The sequence below is a fragment of the Myxine glutinosa genome, chromosome 1, assembly GCF_964187855.1.
Source record: "Myxine glutinosa chromosome 1, kmMyxGlut1.1, whole genome shotgun sequence".
In the NCBI taxonomy this organism is placed as follows: domain Eukaryota; kingdom Metazoa; phylum Chordata; class Myxini; order Myxiniformes; family Myxinidae; genus Myxine; species Myxine glutinosa.
The window spans coordinates 89815992-89837398 of NC_136261.1; the positions used below are offsets into that span (position 1 = coordinate 89815992).

General features: G+C 46.3%; 1 long non-coding RNA gene across 1 annotated transcript; it reads right to left on the reverse strand.

Annotated features, from left to right (window-relative positions):
* Positions 1-19960: 19960 nt before the first annotated feature.
* On the reverse strand, positions 19961-21085 carry LOC144891327 (uncharacterized). The gene is made up of 3 exons (XR_013622853.1): positions 21057-21085; positions 20635-20735; positions 19961-20232 (listed from the first exon to the last, which is right to left on the reverse strand). It is a non-coding gene; the product is annotated as an uncharacterized LOC144891327 (long non-coding RNA).
* Between the last annotated feature and the right edge of the window lie 322 nt (positions 21086-21407).

Consider the following 21407-nt stretch of genomic DNA (forward strand, 5'->3'; position numbering starts at 1 on the left):
TATATATATATATATATATTTATATATATATATATATATATATATACAGTGGAACCTTGACTTACGAGTTTAATTCGTTCTGTGACCGAGCTCGTAACTCAAATTGCTCGTATCTCAAATCAAATTTCCCCATTGAAATGCATTGAAATGCTATTAATCCGTTCCAGCCCGCCAAAAACCACACCAGTTTTTTTTTAAATATACAGTATATATAAAAATATCTCGCGCTTTATATTTCACCTGTATGCAGCATACAAGTTGGCAGGATGGCCTGGACTGGAGGTACGCACACTTGACTCTAAAGTCTAAACTGTCCAGCCTGGGTTTGAATCCCGACCCAGCTATAACCTGTCATGGGTGAATCACAGGCAGGGTGATTCATCAATGTGTGTACCGCTAAACTGGGCGCCCCGTTTGCGTCCCATTAGTTGTTGGATGTTAAGGATCTCACCGTGTTTTCCACAAAGAGAAGGCGAGCTATCGCCGGCACTCTGAACAAGTTGTGGCCTGGCATGGTCTTCTCCTCTGCCGTTATATACGTCCTCCTCGACACCTCGCTCATGTTTTTCGACGATTGCGTGTTTTATATCCAAGCACATCATCCTCTTCTTCTTCTCAGTACCGTGTTTTCCACAAAGAGAAGGCGAGCTATCGCCGGCACTCTGAACAAGTTGTGGCCTGGCATGGTCTTCTCCTCTGCCGTTATATACGTCCTCCTCGGCACCTCGCTCATGTTTTTCGACGATTGCGTGTTTTATATCCAAGCACAAGTTTTATATAAAACACGACGATTGCGTGTTTTATATCCACAAGTTGTGGCCTGGCATGGTCTTCTCCTCTGCCGTTATATACGTCCTCCTCGACACCTCGCTCATGTTTTTCGACGATTGCGTGTTTTATATCCAAGCACATCATCCTCCTCTTCTTCTCAGTACCGTGTTTTCCACAAAGAGAAGGCGAGCTATCGCCGGCACTCTGAACAAGTTGACGGCAGAGATACTGTACGTGCACGTCAAGATAACCACGTGACCGGAACCCACCTGGCGGCGTAAACTCAAAATAAAGAAACATGCGAAAACAAAAATGCAGCGCTATACGACAGAGATACTGTACGTGCACGTCAAGATAACCACGTGACCGGAACCCACCTGGCGGCGTAAACTCAAAATAAAGAAACATGCGAAAACAAAAATGCAGCGCTATACGACAGAGATACTGTACGTGCACGTCAAGATAACCACGTGACCGGAACCCACCTGGCGGCGTAAACTCAAAATAAAGAAACATGCGAAAACAAAAATGCAGCGCTATACGACAGAGATACTGTACGTGCACGTCAAGATAACCACGTGACCGGAACCCACCTGGCGGCGTAAACTCAAAATAAAGAAACATGCGAAAACAAAAATGCAGCGCTATACGACAGAGATACTGTACGTGCACGTCAAGATAACCACGTGACCGGAACCCACCTGGCGGCGTAAACTCAAAATAAAGAAACATGCGAAAACAAAAATGCAGCGCTATACGACAGATACTGTACTTTCACGGAAAGATAACCACGTGACTGGGTGGCGAAAGCTCGTAACTCAAATCTCGGCTCGCATCTCAAAGCAATAAACCGCCCGAGCGACGGCTCGTATCTCGAAAAACTCGTAAGTTGGGGCACTCGTAAGTCAAGGTTCCACTGTATATATATATATATATATATATATATATATATATATATATATATATATATATATACAGACTTGGCATTTAATATGGAATATTTTTTTTATGTGGGTGAACTTACTTTTCAAGATGTCTTAGAACCAAAAGTTCATTGGAATTATGTTGAAACTATTCTAGATTTTGTTAATGTGACCTTTAAAAGAAACAAAAACCACATTTGACATTTCGAAACAAATAAATTGATCCTTGAAAGTGATGTAAACTGATATCGAACTCAATTCATTAACAGTACTGTGTTAAACTTCTGTACGTTTTCCAGAAGTATCTCTTCATTTTGCACATTAGCCAAAAATTTTTTTAACAAAAACAAAAGTTAAATTACGACTGGGATTACGGACAGTAAAATTACAGTTCAGTACTTTGTGTAACCCCCACGAGCATTCAGGAGAGCACGTACACGTTGAGGCATGCTGTTCACGAGATTTGCCAAGGTTTGGACAGGAATCGCTTGCCATGCAGTGACAATAGCCTTCTGCAATTCATGCACAGAGGTCAGCTGCTGGTCCAAGTAGTCGATTTGACGCGTTAATTCTGCCCACAAGTTCTCTGTCGGATTCATATCCGGGGACATGGCAGGCCACTCCATATGCTCTACACCACGGTCAGCAAGAAAGTGTTGGATCATGCGAGCACAATGAGGCCGTGCATTGTCATCTTGGACGACAAAGTTTCCTCGAAAGGTTGCACGAGCAAATGGAAGCAATGTTTCTTCCAAAATGGCCCTGTACTTGAACTGGTTCAGGTTTCCATTCAGAACAACCAGGTCAGTTTTGCCCCCTGCATGAAAAGCAGCCCAAACGGTCACCCCACCACCTCCAGCTTGGACTCTTGGCACTATACAATCTTTGTTGTAGGCTTCATGCACTTGTCTGCGCACTCGGACGCGGCCATCTTGACGATAGACCAGAAATCTAGACTCGTCACTGAAGATCATGTGATTCCAGTGTCCTGGCTGCCATTGACGGTGCTCTCTGGCCCACTGCAATCGGCGCTGGCAGTGTTGTCTGGTCAGGCGTGGCTTTCTCAGGGGACGCCTGGCACGATAGCCTGCTTGAACCAGTCTTTGGTTGAATAGCCTTCTGGATACAGGCACATTTGTCAGTTGCTGCCACTCAGCCCCAAGCCGATTAGCTGACTTGGTACGGCCATTGCGGACTACCCGGTGCAGCTGGCGATCATCCCTCCTTGTGGTTCTGCGGGGATGTCCTGGCCTCGGTATTGGAGTAGGGACACCCCTCTGAGCATTTCGTTTCAGGATCTTTGACACCTGACCTTGAGTGATGCCATACTGCCGAGCAATAGCATGCTGTTTCATGCCGTAATTTCGTAAAGCCACCACTCCATGACAAACAGCATTGTCGAGTTGACGGACCATCTCCAGAGGAAGCGGCAATAACTTTTGGAGACGTGCAGCAGTTGTTTTCCACTAATTCAGAACGCAACAACCCTTGTATACCCGACTGTGAAGCCAATCATCAAATGCACCTGTCCGTACATTTTGCCATGCCACCTGTGATATAATCCTGTTGTTGACTTCTTGCTGCGACAGACAATCAGTGACATGGTTCTTTTAACAAATAAATCACCAAAGTGTAAAAGAAACTCACCAGATTGATATACTGAGTTAAGAAAGTAAACCCAAGTCAAGAAAAAATATATATTCCATATTAAATGCCAAGTCATGATATATATATATACAGACTTGACATCGTCACCGTCACAATTTCGGTCTTTGAGGCCGGCCGATAGGCACGAGGTTCTCCTGACCACGTGGCCCTTGACTTGGTTTGTCCGCACAATGTGGGCGCTTTCAGGATGAACTTTAGCCAGGGAGCGTTTGGGTGCGTGGCGCCTTTGGGCGCCCCGGTCTGATACTGCCGCCCACGCGCAGAACACCATGTGAGTGCACGTGGGTCCCGGCGGTCCCACTGGCCTAGCGCTACCATGTTTAGACAGCGAGATCTGTCCCCGGGCACCGGCAAGCCAGGCACGGTAGGACACCCGCGGAGCCCCGGCGGACCAGGGGCGCGCGAGCCTACGCGTTAGCGTGCTACGGCGGAATCAACGGCTTCGGCCACGGCCGGGCCGATACTCGGCCCGGTCGCACCGGAAATGAACTGGTTCGACGCCCGCGCTAGAGAGGTCGCGGGTGACTGAGATGTTTTAACAAATAATTAATTAATTTGAGACGTCCGATTTCTAGTGTTTGGAAATTTGGAAGAGCTTGACCCTAGCCTTTCCCTTGCAAGGGCAAGGAGGAACTTAACACTTGACACTTAAGCTTAGTTTGAAGTACACCCTGCCAGCGCTCCCGGTGGGACGGCAGGGCAACCAGAAGGGACGAGGTTCTCCTGACCACGTGGCCCTCGATCTGGGAAGCGAGAGGCGTTCCATTAGTGGACGCGCCCCTCACGCCCGACTTTTGGGCGGCCCCGGCAGGCCGTTTGTTTTGACGTTCCGTGACAGGCCCCGCACCCCCACCTCAGGGCCGACCGGGCGACCGGAATGAATCCCGGTGTCCCGATCCGAACCTTCAGAGCGGGCCGGCTGCACTTTCCGTCCCTGCGGTCCCAAATACCGGAACCACCCGCATACCACTTTATTCGACAAAATGAGGTGCGGCCTACAGCCTTAGAGAACCAACCCTATATAAGTCAATACCTCCAACGAGAGGGTGGTGGGGGGGTGATGGCAGGGTGATGGGAGGGTGATGGCAGGGTGATGGGAGGGTGATGGCAGGGTGATGGGAGGGTGATGGCAGGGTGATGGGGGAGGGTGATGGGGGAGGGTGATGGGGCAGGGTGATGGGAGGGTGATGGCAGGGTGATGGGAGGGTGATGGCAGGGTGATGGCAGGGTGATGGCAGGGTGATGGGAGGGTGATGGGAGGGTGATGGGAGGGTGATGGCAGGGTGATGGGGGAGGGTGATGGGGCAGGGTGATGGGAGGGTGATGGCAGGGTGATGGGAGGGTGATGGCAGGGTGATGGGAGGGTGATGGCAGGGTGATGGGGGAGGGTGATGGGAGGGTGATGGGAGGGTGATGGGATGGGAGGGAGGAGTTTCTTTTGACGTTCCGTGACAGGCCCCGCACCCCCACCTCCGGGCCGACCGGGCGACCGGAATGAATCCCGGTGTCCCGATCCGAACCTTCAGAGCGGGCCGGCTGGGGAGTGCCAAGCACCCCGTACCTGCACTTTCCGTCCCTGCGGTCCCAAATACCGGAACCACCCGAATACCACTTTATTTGACAAAATGAGGTGCGGCCTACAGCCTTAGAAAACCAACCCTAAATAAGTCAATACCTCCAACGACACAGGTGCGCATTCGTGCCGCGTGACGTGGTGACGTCATCGCGCTTTCACCTTAAAATATTTATTTGATATTTTGATATAAACCTTAGAAAACCAACCCTACAGAAGTCAAATGGTCCAATAAAGGGTGATGGGAGGGTGATGGCAGGGTGATGGGAGGGTGGTGGGAGGGTGATGGCAGGGTGGTGGGAGGGTGATGGCAGGGTGATGGGAGGGTGATGGCAGAGGGTGATGGGGGAGGGTGATGGCAGGGTGATGGGAGAGGGCGATGGCAGGGTGATGGGGGAGGGTGATGGGGGAGGGTGATGGGGCCTCCCTGTAGAAGTCAGTATCTCCAACGACACAGGCGCGCATTCGTGCCGCGTGACGTGGTGACGTCATCACACTTTCCCCTCAAAAGACCCATTTGATATAAGTTAATATTCTGATATAAGCTTTAGAAAACCAACCCTATATAAGTCAATACCTCCAACGATAAAGCGACAAGTTGATAGTGTTTGGTGAGGACGCTGCCCCATTTGAGATCAGCCATGGTGGTGTAGTGATCAGAAGGGCGGACCTTTCAACTAGTCATGAGGAAGCGGACAATATCATTGTCCAACAGGTGATGCTGTCTGCTCGAAATAATGAAGAGAGTGATATAACTGTGATATCCGATGACACTGACGTTTTCATTCTCTTGCTTCATTATTATCACGCTGGAAGCATGAAAAATCGTATCACCATGGAATCACCAATTAAGGAACGAACAGTCATTGACATTGGAAAAGCCGTAGAGAAGCATGTGTCTTTTGTGAATGAACTCCTGCCAGCCCATGCTCTTACTGGGTGTGATACGGTAGCATGCTGCTATGGGGTTGGCAAAGGTACTGCATTGAAGGTTCTGAAAGATGGTCACTCACTGTCACACTGTCACTGCCATCTTGAATTTCTCAAAACGCTCAAGGGTGCACGGAGTGCACCCGGCAGATTCTGAAAGAGTAGATCCTAGGCTACCAAAATCAATCAAAAAAAAAACTTTGCATAAAATTTCCAGGTTCAGTCATACTTCCGCCGGACTTTTCTTGGACGCCATCTTGAATTTCTCAAAACGCTCAAGGGTGCACGGAGTGCACCCGGCAGATTCTGAAAGAGTAGACCCTAGGCTACCAAAATCAATCAAAAAAAAACTTTGCATAAAATTTCCAGGTTCAGGCAAAAAATTGGATTTGGCAACCGCACTAGTTATCTTTATTCTCAAATCTGCAACAATATATATATATTGTTGCGGTTCTGAGAAAGTGTACATATTGATTAATAAAGGTTAAAGGTTTTGCCCCCATATCTAGTCCACATGCAACACGTAGGCCACCTGAGAACATTAGTTATGTCATAGTATATGTGTAGAATAAGGCCCTTCCCAATAGTGATACCTGCGTTGTGTAAAATAAATAAGCTTAGGTCCCATTCATTTTGTGCCCCACCCACCAAAATGAATGGGACCTAAGCTTATTTATTTTACGCAACATATATATATATATATATATATATATATATATATATATATATATATATATATATATATATATATGTATATATATATATATATATATATATATATATATATATATATATATATATATATATGTATATATATATGTATATATATATGTATATATATATATATGTATATATGTATATATATATATATGTATATATATATATATATATATATATGTATATATATATATATGTATATATATATATATATATGTATATATATATATATATATATATATGTATATATATATATATGTATATATATATATATATATATATATGTATATATATATATATATATATGTATATATATATATATATATATATATATATATATATATATATATATATATATATATATATATATATATATATGTATATATATATATATGTATATATATATATATGTATATATATATATATATATATATATATTGTTGCGGATATGGGATTGGCATCCATCCATATCCGCTTGTAAATATTCCCCTATTTCCTCCATACTTCCCAACTATCCCCAATCCCCCATTCCCTAGTCCCATTTTCTGTAAACAACACTCTGTAGACCCGACCTCCCCCTATTTCCCCCATTAAATGTCGCATCCAGGTCCACCGCATCTCACGTAGACAACTATAGGACATCTTGCTAGTTATTCTTAGTCTATGTCAGTTAAGGACTCGTTTCCATTAATTCTGACTCTTCGTTGCACCAGAATGTGATTGTATGGCACCGTTAGGAAGTTTAGGACCTCCCAATACCTCCCCGCAGCTCTTCCTCACGGTTCAGCAACAACAACAACAACAACAACAACAACAACAACAACGGCGGCGGCGCGGGGAGTGCGCGGCCTCACTCCGGCTTGGTTGGTAGGGGGTGTTGGGAGTGCACCAGGCCTTTCCAACGAGCCGCCATTGAGCATGTGCTCGACGGGGTTACCAAGTAGGGGCTCGCTGTCAGCTCCTCGTCAAGGGCGGAGCCCGGTAACCCCCGCACCCAATAGAAGCGGCGGACCGGTCCCATCTGGGGCGGAGCCAACGAGCCGAGGGCGTGTGACTCCCCGCTGAGCATGCGCAGGAAGAGGGAGGTGACGTCAGATGCGCGCTGAGCTTGGAGAGAGAAGGACGCCACCTCCGAGCGCTGTGACACCTGGACTGGACCAGGATCTCTGGATCTCTCTCTGCATCTCTGGACTGGACCGTGCTTTATCCTGTCCCTGAGCCAAGGTGCCCCTTGTGCTATCGACTGCCTGTCCTTCCTTGCCATCAATCCCTGTGTAAGTCAGTCTTGTTCCGTTTGTCTGTGGTCTGTCGGGGATAAGATAAGACTGTAACTAAGTGCCCATCTCTTCTGTGTCTTTACCTCATTACCTTGTAATCTACCCCTTTTCTCCACCACTAATTATATCCTCCTCCGGAGGTCTTGAGAACTGTACCCCTTGCGTCGTTTCATTTATCCCAGTCGTTGTGTCCTTTCCATCATTGATTTAGCGTAGCGCGATTTGGCCAACGTTCGAGTGGAATCGGGTGAGTTGGGGGTAATCGGGTAAACTGTGCGAACACGGCGGCCATTCCGCTCGGTCAAGCAACATCTTAAGCCGTGTCCGTAACAATTGGTGTCAGGAGGTGAGATTGGACCCGAAGCGCGCTTCACGCGCTCGAAATTATTAACGGTGAAATTTGTTTTGTTTTAAAATAAAAACCCGAATTTTGAAAGTCGCGCTATGGCAGATCAAGACGGCTGGGTTCCGGTAGAGGAGAGTGAGGCAGGGTCGACCCAGGACCAAATTGAGGGACAAGAGGAGAGCGAAGCAGTGAGGGTGGCAGGTTCGCAAAATGGCGTCCTCGCGCATGAGGCTTCAGGCACGCAAAGTGGCGTCCTCGCGCACGTGGGTGTAGCGGCACCAAATTTTGCCGCACCCGTGACCGTAGCAGCGGCCGCAGCACCAATGAACTGGGGCCTATTCATGCAGCAGATGCAGGCCTTCATGGTCAAGGCGGATGAGGAGAGGGAAGAGAACAGGGGGATGAGAAACCAAATTTTAGGAATGGGGAACCGGATGGATGCTCAGAGTGAGCAATTGGGGGTAATGAGGGACGAAGCGAGGGGTACCGGTGAGGCGTTAGACAATGGGATAAAAGAGGTAAAGAATGGGTTAATGGGGGTAGAAAACAGAATGGCCGCTCAAGAGAATCAAATAGAAGGGGTGAAACATGGGTTAACGGGGGTAGAAAACAGAATGGCCGCTCAAGAGAATCAAATGGAAGGGATGCAAAAGGGGTTAGAGGGGTTAGAAAACAGTATGGAAGGAAAATTGAGGGACATAAGGGACCAAGCGGAAAGGGAAGTTAAAAAAATGGGGCAGCAGATAGAGGGGGTCAGAATGGGGGTAGAAACTAAATTGGATGCTCACAGGGAGGAAATGGAGCAGATGAGGGTGGCATCTGGGCAGGAGATGCAAGTGATGGGAGAGGAGATCAGAAGAGGTGTGAGTGAGGAGGTCGGAGGAGTGCGTGAGGAGGTGAGGCACTGTAAGGAGCGCATGGAGAAGGAGGTGAGAAAGGGGACTGTAAAATTGCAAGGTGGTATAGAGGAGTTGACGCTGGGAGTAGAACAACTGACAGTGGGACAAAAGGAGTTGGGGGACCAGGTAAAGAAGAACACAGCGGTAATAGAGGGTTTAAAATCGACACAGAAGGAGATGAAAAAGGACATAGGGGTAATTAAAAAAGAGTGTCAGACGGTACATGAGGACCTGACGAGGAAAATGAACAAGGTGGTAGAGGTGATGGAGGTTAAAGAGCGGGAGGTGCGGGAGCACATAGAAAAAAATAAGGTGGAGTTAGAGGAAGAACTTAAGGGGGCGCACGAGGAGATGAAGGAGGTGAAGCAGAAATTAGAAGAAGTGGAAGAAGGGGTGAGCGAAATTAAGAAGCGACGGAGAGAGGATAAGAAAGAGATGAAGGAGGAAGTAAAAGAATTGGTCCAAAGTCTGTGTTCGGATCGTGATGATGTGCTCATTAACCGGATGAGGGATTCGCAGGTGATGGAGGAGAAGCGAAGAGAAAGAGGACCCGGTGTAAGTGGTGACCAATATGGTCGTGCGTATGATGCGCCAGGTGATTTAGTAAGCTTGGGGGTCGAGATGGACCCGGGTGTTCGTGAGAGGCCGTTGGTGAAGTGTGCGACAGGTCTGGTGTGCGAAAAAGGAGGTGTGCGAGAAAGTCCGACTCTGGGGTGTGTGAGGAAAAAGTGCGTGCCAAGGAGTGAGGGTGCTGTCGAGAGTGAATCGGTCGTAGCGCGTGTGCGAGGGAGCACATGGAAGCGCGTAGTGAGGAGTGTTACGGAGGATGTAAAGGGAGAATGCACGCCTGTGGTGAGTGTTACAGAGGATGTAACGGGAGAGTGTGCGCGAGAAAGATGTGTGACGGACAGGTGCATGGGGAAAGAGTGCGCTGTCAAAAGTAAGGAAGAGTGTACACCTGTGGTGAGTGTTACAGAGGGTGTAACGGGAGAGTGTGCGCGAGAAAGGTGTGTAACGGACGGGTGCATGAGGAAAGAGTGCGCTGTCGAGAGTAAGGGTGAGTGCGCTGTCAAGAGTGGAGGTGAGAGTAGTAAGAGTGACACGGAGCGTGAGTTGGTTGTGACAGGTGAGCGAGGATGTACTCCTGGAATGGAAGGATGCACACCTGGAATGGTAGAGCGTGTGGGGGAATGCACACTTGAGTTGGTCGTGAGGCATGTGGTTGGGTGTGCGAGTGAAAGCACACCTGTGATTGTCACAGAGGAGGTGACCGAGGAAGGGGCGCGAAGAGGTGTGTTGGTGAGGTGTGCGACCAACGAATGTGTGCCAAAGTGTTCGGTGGTCAGGTGTGTGACCAAGTCTGTGAGTGGAATGAGTGTACCGGGGTGTGTAAGAGAAGGTGCAATGACCAAGAGCAGGGAGACGGCTGGATGTGTGAGCAAGGAACGGGCTGCGGGGTGTAAGCATGCAGGTGAGGCATCGACGGTAACCGGGTTAGCGGTTAGAGCGACTTATAGCCGAATCGGGCCCTCGGTGCGTGCCGGGCTTCGCGTGCCGCGAGAACCAGCGGGGATCCGAGCCACGGCGGGTTCGAAAGGACCGCCGTACGCGATCCACGCTGGGCCTCGCTTTGAACGGCCGCGTCCGTGCTCCTCTAGGCGGAGCGGGCAGCCCGATAGGAAGGGTCGTCATGGCGACCACTTTTTGTTGAGACGTGCCGGCAGGTCGAGATCGGGACATTGGATGGCTCCACGCCGGGGTGGTGCGTGGGATCTCGGCCCGGGTAAGCCCCCGTCCCTGCCCCGAATGCGGGACGTATCCAGCCGCTGGCACAAAACAACCCGCATTCATGGCTTGGCTGTACGAAGCCGAGCTTTAGAAGTGAATTGGCGCACCGAGAGGCATTAGTAAGTAGACTGTAATGACGAGGATAGTGTTTTGGCCCCAAAATTAGAAAAAAAACAAAATTTGATGATTGGCAAAGGATTGGCAGTAATGATTGGCAGATGATGGGTAGTGATTGGCAAATTTTTGATTTGTTGAAATTTGATGTGCAAAATTGGTAGTGGGAGGTGCCCGATGTGGTGGGATGGCAACTCTGTCATCCCTCACAAACAGGGGGCAAATGCGCAATAGTATATGGGGTGTATGGCAGTGAAAACTAGCCCGGGTGGGTTAGGATATTGTGTGTAGGGCCCTAGAAGATGACATTAGGTAACGTTAAGGTTTAGATAGTGACTGATACCTGTAGTGGGGACGTAGTAGCTTAGTGTTTGATAATGACGAGGGAGCGCAATAGTTTAAAGGGACGACTGGGAAGCGCAAGTTTTAGAGGGAAGTAGTTAGATGAGATGATGCTGTGTGAGAACTGGACAGGTGTGTGGAGCAGTGTATGAGTAGTGAGTGTTGTGGATCAGCGCGAATGCGCTTGGGGGAGAGAAGGGTGCAGGCGGCACCAAGTATGAGAGCACAGGTGTGCAAGTACAGGTGTGTGGAATACATGGAGTATTGGAATGAGTGGTGTGGAGAGAGTTGGAGTAAGTGGTACGGAGTGGTGTGCATGGTGCGAAGGTGTGGATGGGGGAAGAGTGGACCCCTTTTCACGAGTACCCGGGGAGGGTAGTTTAAAGAATAGTTAGAAGGTATAGGTAAATTGTGGTTGGATATTGGCATTTGTGGTGCGGTTGCAGAATGGTATTGTGGATGGGTGCATTGGTGTGGTGAAATTGGCTGGTCGTGTGGCCTGTTAGTATGAGTGTGAATGGTTGGGCACTCCGCCACTGTTAGATGTCGGCCAGGTGAGGCCGCAGGTGGGCTCTGGGAGCCGTTAGTGTCAGTGGGTGCCTGAGGATCCCGGGTGTGTATCGGGCAGCCCGTGCCAGAGAGGGCACTGAGGGGGTGAGAGTGCGAGAGGGCCTTCCCCAGTTAGTTAGGTTAGGGTGAGGAGCAGGTGAGCTCGGTAGGCAACAACAGTGGTGGAGGTGTGCAGGTGGGCGGACCAACTGGGAGCGTCACACGACCCAGCCACCGAAATTGTGCGGGGGCACCGAGTGATGAATCGGGGGAGTGAGACCCCAACTTGAGAAGCACCACAGTTTGGTCAATGGGAATTGGTTTTTAGAACCCATAGTGTAAGTTGGCCAATGGATTGGCAGGGAAAGACCCCGGGTAATGTAAAGTTGTTAAAGTCATTTAGGAGATAGTTAGGATTGATGAACCTGTCGCACCATACGCAGCCACTTACCTGAGGTGATGATGATGACTCCACACCTGTGTTTTCTTTGTTTTGTGTTGCAGGAAATGAGAATTGCTGTGTGGATTTGTGAGACGCATTACGACGTGGATGAGACATTGGGGTGATTCCATCTCTCCCTCCTTAGGAGGGACTGATGATGAATTGGTGATGGCAAATTTTGATGTTGAGTTGGAGATGGCAAATTTTGATGAGAGTTGGAAATGGCAAATTTGATTGGTTAGGAGGGAGAGAAGACGAATTTGGTTTATGGGAGGAACGGGGAAGACAGTAGGGACGTTTGTTGATGTGTAAAGTAGATGTTTATGGGTAGTGTTGTGTTTTGTGGATACAGTAAGGGGTAAGGGAGGGGCAATGTAGGTTACCTGGTGGGGGGGGGGGGCGTATGGTAGGAACGTACCTGTCTCACCTGGTTCCCATGTGCCCCCAGTGTGCATTACCTTGCATTGCGTGCACTTTTGCGCCCTTACCACCTTACTCACTTGTCTTCTTTTGTCTCCCACCTCCGAGGATCTGGCTTTGGGGCAGAGAGAGAGGAGAGAGAGGTGCTGGCTCCGCAGTTGTGGGCCTGTACTTCCGCTGCTTGCTGCCTGGATCGATACACCATATGGACCGCAATTTTTGTGGCCGCCCACCATGGACCGCAGTTCTTTTGCGGGCAAGCACCACCCGTTGATGGACCTCTGGGTCAACGTGGCACCTATGCCATACAGGTGAACCACTTTTAGTTGGCCCCCTGACGGCCACAATTTAGAAATGGACGCGGTTGGCGCCTTTCTTTATTCCTAAAGAAGCCAGAAGGCCAAGTGCACTCCAAGAAGGCAAGACCAGCGGCAGAACATCGGCCGGCTGCGACACCACCGGTGACCATGGACACTTAATTGTGCATTGTTACTGAACACTTTATTGGTGCACCGGATGGTGCTGACTGTGTGTATGGGGTGGTGCTTTTGGTGCTTGGATGGGGTGCTCTGCACAGTATTAAAGGCCGTAGGGCCACAGGGCACTCGTGGGTTGGTGTATCGATGCTGGCATGCGTGCTCTCTCTCTATGCATAACATCTGCATGTGTTCCTCAAAGAACAGGTCCTGGATCGTAGTGTAAATATCAGTGTAGTCTTGTGTAAATGATGCTCCCTACCGGCTGTATGTTTAGTTTGAGGATGCTTTCCGCGATTCGGTTATCCTGTGGGTGTGTTTCTGTTAGGAGAAGGGTGCAACGTCGCAGGGGGACATATTTACTCATTTGTGAACATCTGTAAAACTGTCGCACTCAGGGTTGAGTTAATAGTAGAGGGAACTACATCTGAGTGCCACACTAACGTAGGTAAAAATTTATCGGGTCGGGACGCCCCGAGGTAGAGAAGGGTGCAATGTTGCGGATATGGGATTGGCATCCATCCATATCCGCTTGTAAATATTCCCCTATTTCCTCCATACTTCCCAACTATCCCCAATCCCCCATTCCCTAGTCCCATTTTCTGTAAACAACACTCTGTAGACCCGACCTCCCCCTATTTCCCCCATTAAATGTCGCATCCAGGTCCACCGCATCTCACGTAGACAACTATAGGACATCTTGCTAGTTATTCTTAATCTATGTCAGTTAAGGACTCGTTTCCATTAATTCTGACTCTTCGTTGCACCAGAATGTGATTGTATGGCACCGTTAGGAAGTTTAGGACCTCCCAATACCTCCCCGCAGCTCTTCCTCACGGTTCAGCAACAACAACAACAACAACAACAACGGCGGCGGCGCGGGGAGTGCGCGGCCTCACTCCGGCTTGGTTGGTAGGGGGTGTTGGGAGTGCACCAGGCCTTTCCAACGAGCCGCCATCGAGCATGTGCTCGACGGGGTTACCAAGTAGGGGCTCGCTGTCAGCTCCTCGTCAAGGGCGGAGCCCGGTAACCCCCGCACCCAATAGAAGCGGTGGACCGGTCCCATCTGGGGCGGAGCCAACGAGCCGAGGGCGTGTGACTCCCCGCTGAGCATGCGCAGGAAGAGGGAGGTGACGTCAGATGCGCGCTGAGCTTGGAGAGAGAAGGACGCCACCTCCGAGCGCTGTGACACCTCCCCGCAACTCTGGACTGGACCATGCTTTATCCTGTCCCTGAGCCAAGGTGCACCTTGTGCTATCGACTGCCTGTCCTTCCCTGCCATCAATCCCTGTGTAAGTCAGTCTTGTTCCGTTTGTCTGTGGTCTGTCGGGGATAAGATAAGACTGTAACTAAGTGCCCATCTCTTCTGTGTCTTTACCTCATTACCTTGTAATCTACCCCTTTTCTCCACCACTAATTATATCCTCCTCCGGAGGTCTTGAGAACTGTACCCCTTGCGTCGTTTCATTTATCCCAGTCGTTGTGTCCTTTCCATCATTGATTTAGCGTAGCGCGATTTGGCCAACGTTCGAGTGGAATCGGGTGAGTTGGGGGTAATCGGGTAAACTGTGCGAACACGGCGGCCATTCCGCTCGGTCAAGCAACATCTTAAGCCGTGTCCGTAACAATATATATATATATATATATATATATATATATATATATTTATTTATATATATATATATATATATATATATATATATATGTATATGTATATGTATATGTATATATATACATATATATATACATACATACATACATACACATACATACATACACAGTCATGTGAAAAGGTAAGTACATCCCATGTAAAGTTTTGACTTTTTCAACATATTTCAACATACAGCTATTTGATCTTCATTTCAACAATATTGATAGATAAAGGTGATATAATATAACAAATATCATGAAACATTTACATTTTGTAGTCCATTGTATAATTTAAATAAACATAAATGCAAATTTCGCATGTGGAAAAAGTAAGTACACCCCTGGCTCTAATAGGTGGTATTGCCCCCTTTGGCAGAAACAACCTCAAGTAGGCGTTTCTTATAACTGTCTACCAGTCTCTGACATCGACTGGGAGAAATTTTTGCCGACTCCTCCATGCAGAATTCTTTCAGTTGTGCGATGTTTGAGGGGTTTCTTGCATGCACAGCTCGTTTCAAATCCCCCCACAACATCTCGATTTGATTTAGATCCGGGCTTTGACTTGGCCATTCCAGAACCCTCCATTTCTTTATTTTCAGCCATTCCTTGGTGGATTTACTGGTATGTTTAGGGTCATTGTCATGTTACAAGGTCCACCTTCGGTTGAGCTTCAACTTTCCGACGGATGGCCTCACATTATCCTCAAGCACCCTCTGGTACAATGAAGAATTCATAGTGGATTCTATGATGGTGAGCTGCCCAGGCCCTGATGCAGCAAAGCTGCCCCAAACCATAATATTTCCAACACCATGTTTACAGTTGGTATCAGGTTCTTGTGGTCAAATGCTGTCTTTGGTTTTCGCCAAACATGTCTTCTGGTACTGTGGCCAAATAGCTCTACCTTCGACTCATCTGTCCAGAGCACATTGTTCCAGAAGTGCTGCTCTTTGCCTAGGTCTTCATTGGCAAACTTTAGTCTTGCCCTGATGTTCTTTCTGGACAGCAAAGGTTTCCTCCTGGCACACCTCCCATGTAGATCAAATTTGTGCAGCCTCTTTCAAATGGTAGAGGCATGCACTTTGACACCAACAGTGGCAAGAGCTACCTGTAGGTCCCGTGATGTCATTCTGGGGTTTTTAGAGACTTCTTTCAGCATCTTGCGGTCTGCTCTCAGGCTGAACTTGCTGGGGTGGCCTGGCCTGAACAAATTGGCAGTTGTTTGGAATCTTCTCCACTTGTAGATGATCTTCCAGACAGTCGAATGATTGATTTCAAATTGTTTGGAGATCTTTTTAAATCCCTTCCCAGACTCGTCGGCATCTATAACCTTCTTTCTGAAAGCCTCAGAGAGCTCTTTTGATCTAGGCATGGTGAGCCGCACACTTCAACAACAAAGAGCAAACCTAACTAAATGTCTGAGGTTTAAATAAGACAGGTTCCTCCAAGATCCTCTCTAACGATGTTCTCATCATTTGCACCTGAGCTGGTGCACCTGATTCTAATTTTAGGTATTTGAAGTAGTGATAAATGTAGGGGTGTACTTACTTTTTCCACATGCGAAATTTGCATTGATGTTTATTTAAATTATACAATGGACTACAAAATGTAAATGTTTCATGATATTTGTTATATTATATCACGTTTATCTATCAATATTGTTGAAATGAAGATCAAATAGCTGTATGTTGAAATATGCTGAAAAAGTCAAAACTTTACATGGGGTGTACTTACTTTTTCACGTGACTGTATACAGTCGTGGCCAAAAATATTGGCACCCTTGCACTTTTTTCAAATAACGCACAATTTTCTCTAAAAATAAGTTGAAATTAACAAGTTTTTGGTCTCCACAATGCTTTATTTCACTGGTAATATTACAGAACCTTTGTTTTTGATTCAGAACATAATATATCCTTTTAAATCAGATAATAAAAATAAATGGTTTTGACAAAATTATTGACACCCAAGACTTAATATTTGGTAGCACGGCCTTTGGACAAAATAACTGCAGTCAAGCGCTTCCTTTAACCATGAATGAGCTTCCTACACCGCTCTACTGGTAGTTTGGCCCACTCTTCTTGTGCAAACTGCTCCAGTTCTCCCAGCTTTGATGGGTGTCTTCTCCCAACTGCTGTTTTCAGATATCCCCACAGGTGTTCAATGGGATTTAGACCTGGACTCATTGCTGGCAACTTCAGAACAGTCCAGCGTTTTGGCTGGAACCATTCATGGGTGCTTTTTGAAGTGTGTTTGGGGTCATTGTCCTGCTGCAAGACCCATGACCTTCGACAGAGACCCAGCTTTTTTTGACACTGGGTTGAACATTGCGCTCCAAATTGCCTTGGTAATCTCCTGATTTCATGATGCCATGCACACATTCAAGGCATCCAGTGTTAGAGGCAGCAAAGCAACCCCAAAACATCACTTAACCTCCTCCTTGTTTGACTGTAGGGAAGGTGTTCTTTTCTTTGAAGGCTTCGTTTTGTTTTCTGTGAACATAGAGATGATGTGCCTTCCCAAAAAGCTCTAATTTGGCCTCTCCTGTTAACAGGACATTCTCCCAGAAGGATTTTGGCTTGTTCAGGTGTGTTTTGGAAAACTGCAGTCGGGCTTTCTCAGCATTGGGGTCCTCCTGGGGCTCCTACCAAAGAACCCACTTTCATTGAGTTGGTGACGGATGGTGCGTGTTGAAAGTGTTATACCTCGTGTCTGAAGGTCAGCTTGAATCTGTTTGGCAGTTGATCGAGGTGCTTTCTCAACCATTTGAACAATCCTTCACTGCAATCTTCGATCAATTTTTCTCTTGCGGCCACGTCCAGTAGACCATGGGCCAAGCAGTGGAAATATTTCTAGTTTATCATTTTCGTGACCCACATCTGGTAACCACGTGAATTTTTGTCTGATGGGAGATAAAAAATCATTGAACAAGAATTCACCACTCGGCAAGTCCAAAAGTTGCACACTAATTAGTATTCTTAATTAGTATTAATCATCCAGATGCACAGCACCCTCTTTTGTCAAGAAATTAAAAGTTATGTACAAACCTATGGAAAATAGACAAATTGAAACACAGCAACACTTACATGACAGAGAACGGTAAAAAAAAATCAATGAGCTACACATACACACACACACACATACAAACACACGCACACACACACACACACACAAAACCAGATACACACATGCACTCACCAATATATTTCTTTGGAAATGTTTTCAAAGGAATCATTGGCACTTCTAAGAAACTTTTCCTTGCAAAATTAATGTGCCCTATTTTACACACACACACACACACGCACACACACATTTACATACACATACATCTTTTATTTTCAAAGTATTATTGGCACTTCAACGAAATATATCTTTGCAAATGAGCCCAATTCATCCCACCCCACTCTCTCATCTCTCTGTCATATTATGATTAGATTATGTCATATTAGATTATGTTGGCACACTTTAGGGCTGTAGCAAAACAACATTTTAAAAAAAATAAACAGTTTTCAAATTATTCATAGCTATTGGCCTAATGTAACCCAAAAGATAATAATCAGACTGTTGACTCATGGAAATACAGCCCTATTATAATATTCACAATGTCTGAGTCCAATCTGGGGGCCAAATAACAGGCTTCTCTGCTACCCTCTCATCCAGAACTTACACGTATATCTGTGTCACAACAGAGTAGCTAAATGGAATGAAGCTACAGCAGCAGGTTAACAGTGTGAAGTTGTGAACACTACACATCTTCATCTTCTGTGTCGGAGTCTTCATCTAAAGATTCTCCAGCCACTGGATTTTGGCAATCAGTGCACTTGCACAGATTAGTACATGGTACATTATGCTGCCGGCAAGAACATCTTCCCTTGTTTTTACCAGTTGGCATCTGGCAGTTTATCTTTTTGCAAGTGCAGTACGTCAGTTCAAGCAAACTGCTTGGAGCAGGGGGTTGTTCACCCCAGACAACATCTAGACCTCCATCTTCCACTTTCCATCCATGTCCATGTGGGCTTGGAATGTCTGGGGTCTGCTCCAGACAGAGATGATGTACTGCAGCCTGGTAATTTGCTCTCTTTATGTGCTGTCTCAGTGAGTCCTGTGTTGGTGGAAGACGAGCTTCTGACTTAATCAGCATGAGGAACATGTTGTGCCGTGCTTTATTAACACCGTCGCATTCTTGTCCATACAACTGGCAAACAAATCTCTCAAGTCCAGAAAAAACATCCTCGCTCACTGTGAATGATCTCCCTAACTGTTGGAATGTGGCCTTGAACTGTGCACTCTCTGCCATTAACTTGTATGCTTTTGCTTTGGGCTTGCCATGGAAACTGCTAACAGAGTCACATCCAGTGAAACAATGGAATGAAATAAGTGCATTGCAAACATCTTCCCCGAGGTAGGTATTTATGGCAGACAAGTTCAGAGTCCTCCTGTTGTTGCCCCTTCCTGTATGGAATAACAACTCACTTCCTATCTCTTTTGCTCTCGCTACTCCTATGATAAAGACATCAGTATCCGGGCTCTTCATCACAACTGGATTAGAGGCACTTTCTGATGAAGTACCAGGATAATTTGTGGCTGCATACTGGGCATGAAGCAACAAGCGAGTGTCCGCTTCTTCATGGTTGCATCTCAAGGCTAACATGGTCTCAAGGCATACATCATGGTCTCTTCAAGGTTGCAAGGAGGGCTAACCACCTCCTCAACATCAAGTGTTTCAACAAATACTATGTCACTCTCACTTTGACGTGATGGCTTGCAAAAGCAGAGAACAGGATATGATCTCCTAAGCCTTGTCTTCAGACGACCAGATTTGAATGAAGAGGCATCAATGCTTTCCACATGTTGCACCTCTTTAATGAATAATCTGTTTAACTTAGTAAGTCGCAGAATCTCTTTTCAACCACTTTACTACAAAAACTCTGGTATGATTTCTCATACAATTGCTGTGAACTCTCTACTTTTGTCTGAGATTTATGAACTACTTTAGTATACCTTAGGTAACATGACTTGTGGTACTTTGCTTCCATTGCGACAAGGTCTTTATCCCTAATATCTAAGAGCAACCTTTGATCTTGTTTCATCATTGCAGCATTTAATAATTGTCCCCCACTCATGGTTTCACAATTCATTAATTTCTCAACCTTTCTCTTCCCTGTTCCCGAGTCCTTCACATACCGGTTGGTTCTGCAGATGACACATCGTACTGGCAACACATGCTCACGTCCTGCAACAGATGGTGTCGCTTTATCAATTGAGGAGCGAAGACATCTCTTGGGAGGTTCTTCATCTAGCGAGTCTTCAACTTCTGGAATAACAGCCAGTCTTGATGTGCTCGTTGCAGCCTCTGAAAATTACACAAAATTAAATTCATCATTACGAATATGTACATACATACCAATATATGATTTGCAAGATGTGATTTTTTTTTTCTGTACTAATTTGTGAAATAATCAATTACAATTGATATAACCTATTGAATTATAAATTAGAAATATCTATCAAAAAATTAAGCAAATTTAGGTAAATGATTTTTGGTTACAAAATTACTAAGCCAAGATAGGTCGATCAATGAAAGGCAATAAACTTGATTTTGGAAATTACAATATCAACTCATAATTACCCTTTTACGTGAGTATAACTATTTTCAATAGGATTTGGTTCTTGGTTTTCCACTAAAAACACAATTGCAAAATTTTTTTTTTTTTTTTGTAGATGAGAAAACAAAAGTAAAGTTGGTATATTTTACCTTTTTGCCTTTTATTCCTCCGAATGGCCCGGTTGATCTCAGTAATATTGCAAAAATGGCGGTAGCATTCAGCATGATATCCTGGAGTGCCTCGTTTTCTCCTGAGGTTAGAAAAAATACAGGTAAATTAATTTTTTTAAATATCTATTACTATGAGCATCGTCCTAAAGGTGAGGAAGTATGTAGAAAATATAAAATTTATTCATCTCAAGAACAGTGTAGAGGTGAAATTTCCCGTCTGTCTGATTTCCCGTCTGTCCGAATCACCTGATCACGGAGGTTTTCAAATTTCAACAGTCCGAGCCACGGAAAGCTTTCTAAATTCTAGACTTAAGTTAGAGTCTGAACTTATATCTAGACTACCCTATTACTAGAATTAAAGTTAGATCTAACAAAAAGTTAGTCAAGATCTAGGTACTTACCTCCCACTTCTTTCATCATCATCGTCGACCTGCTGCGGCTGTTTTGCCGGTGCCTCTGCCGCTGATACACAGTCCCAGCCATAGCGGTCTGCGTTGTGTGCTACTTTACTTTCGGGCGTGTTTTCGATTTCCTTCCAGAGATTAGCACATTCTTTGAATTTTTTGAAGGATTTCTCGGCAAGAGGAATAACCCTGCTGTGCGTTGCAATGACGTGCATACAGCAAAATCCAGATGATGTCCCTTCTGAATCATCGGCAGATGCACCACTGGCATCAGCATCCGAAGACGACATGAGCGTCGCCATGTTTGCTAGAGTCGCTTCTTTGAAACGTGTTATCTGATTGGCTGTT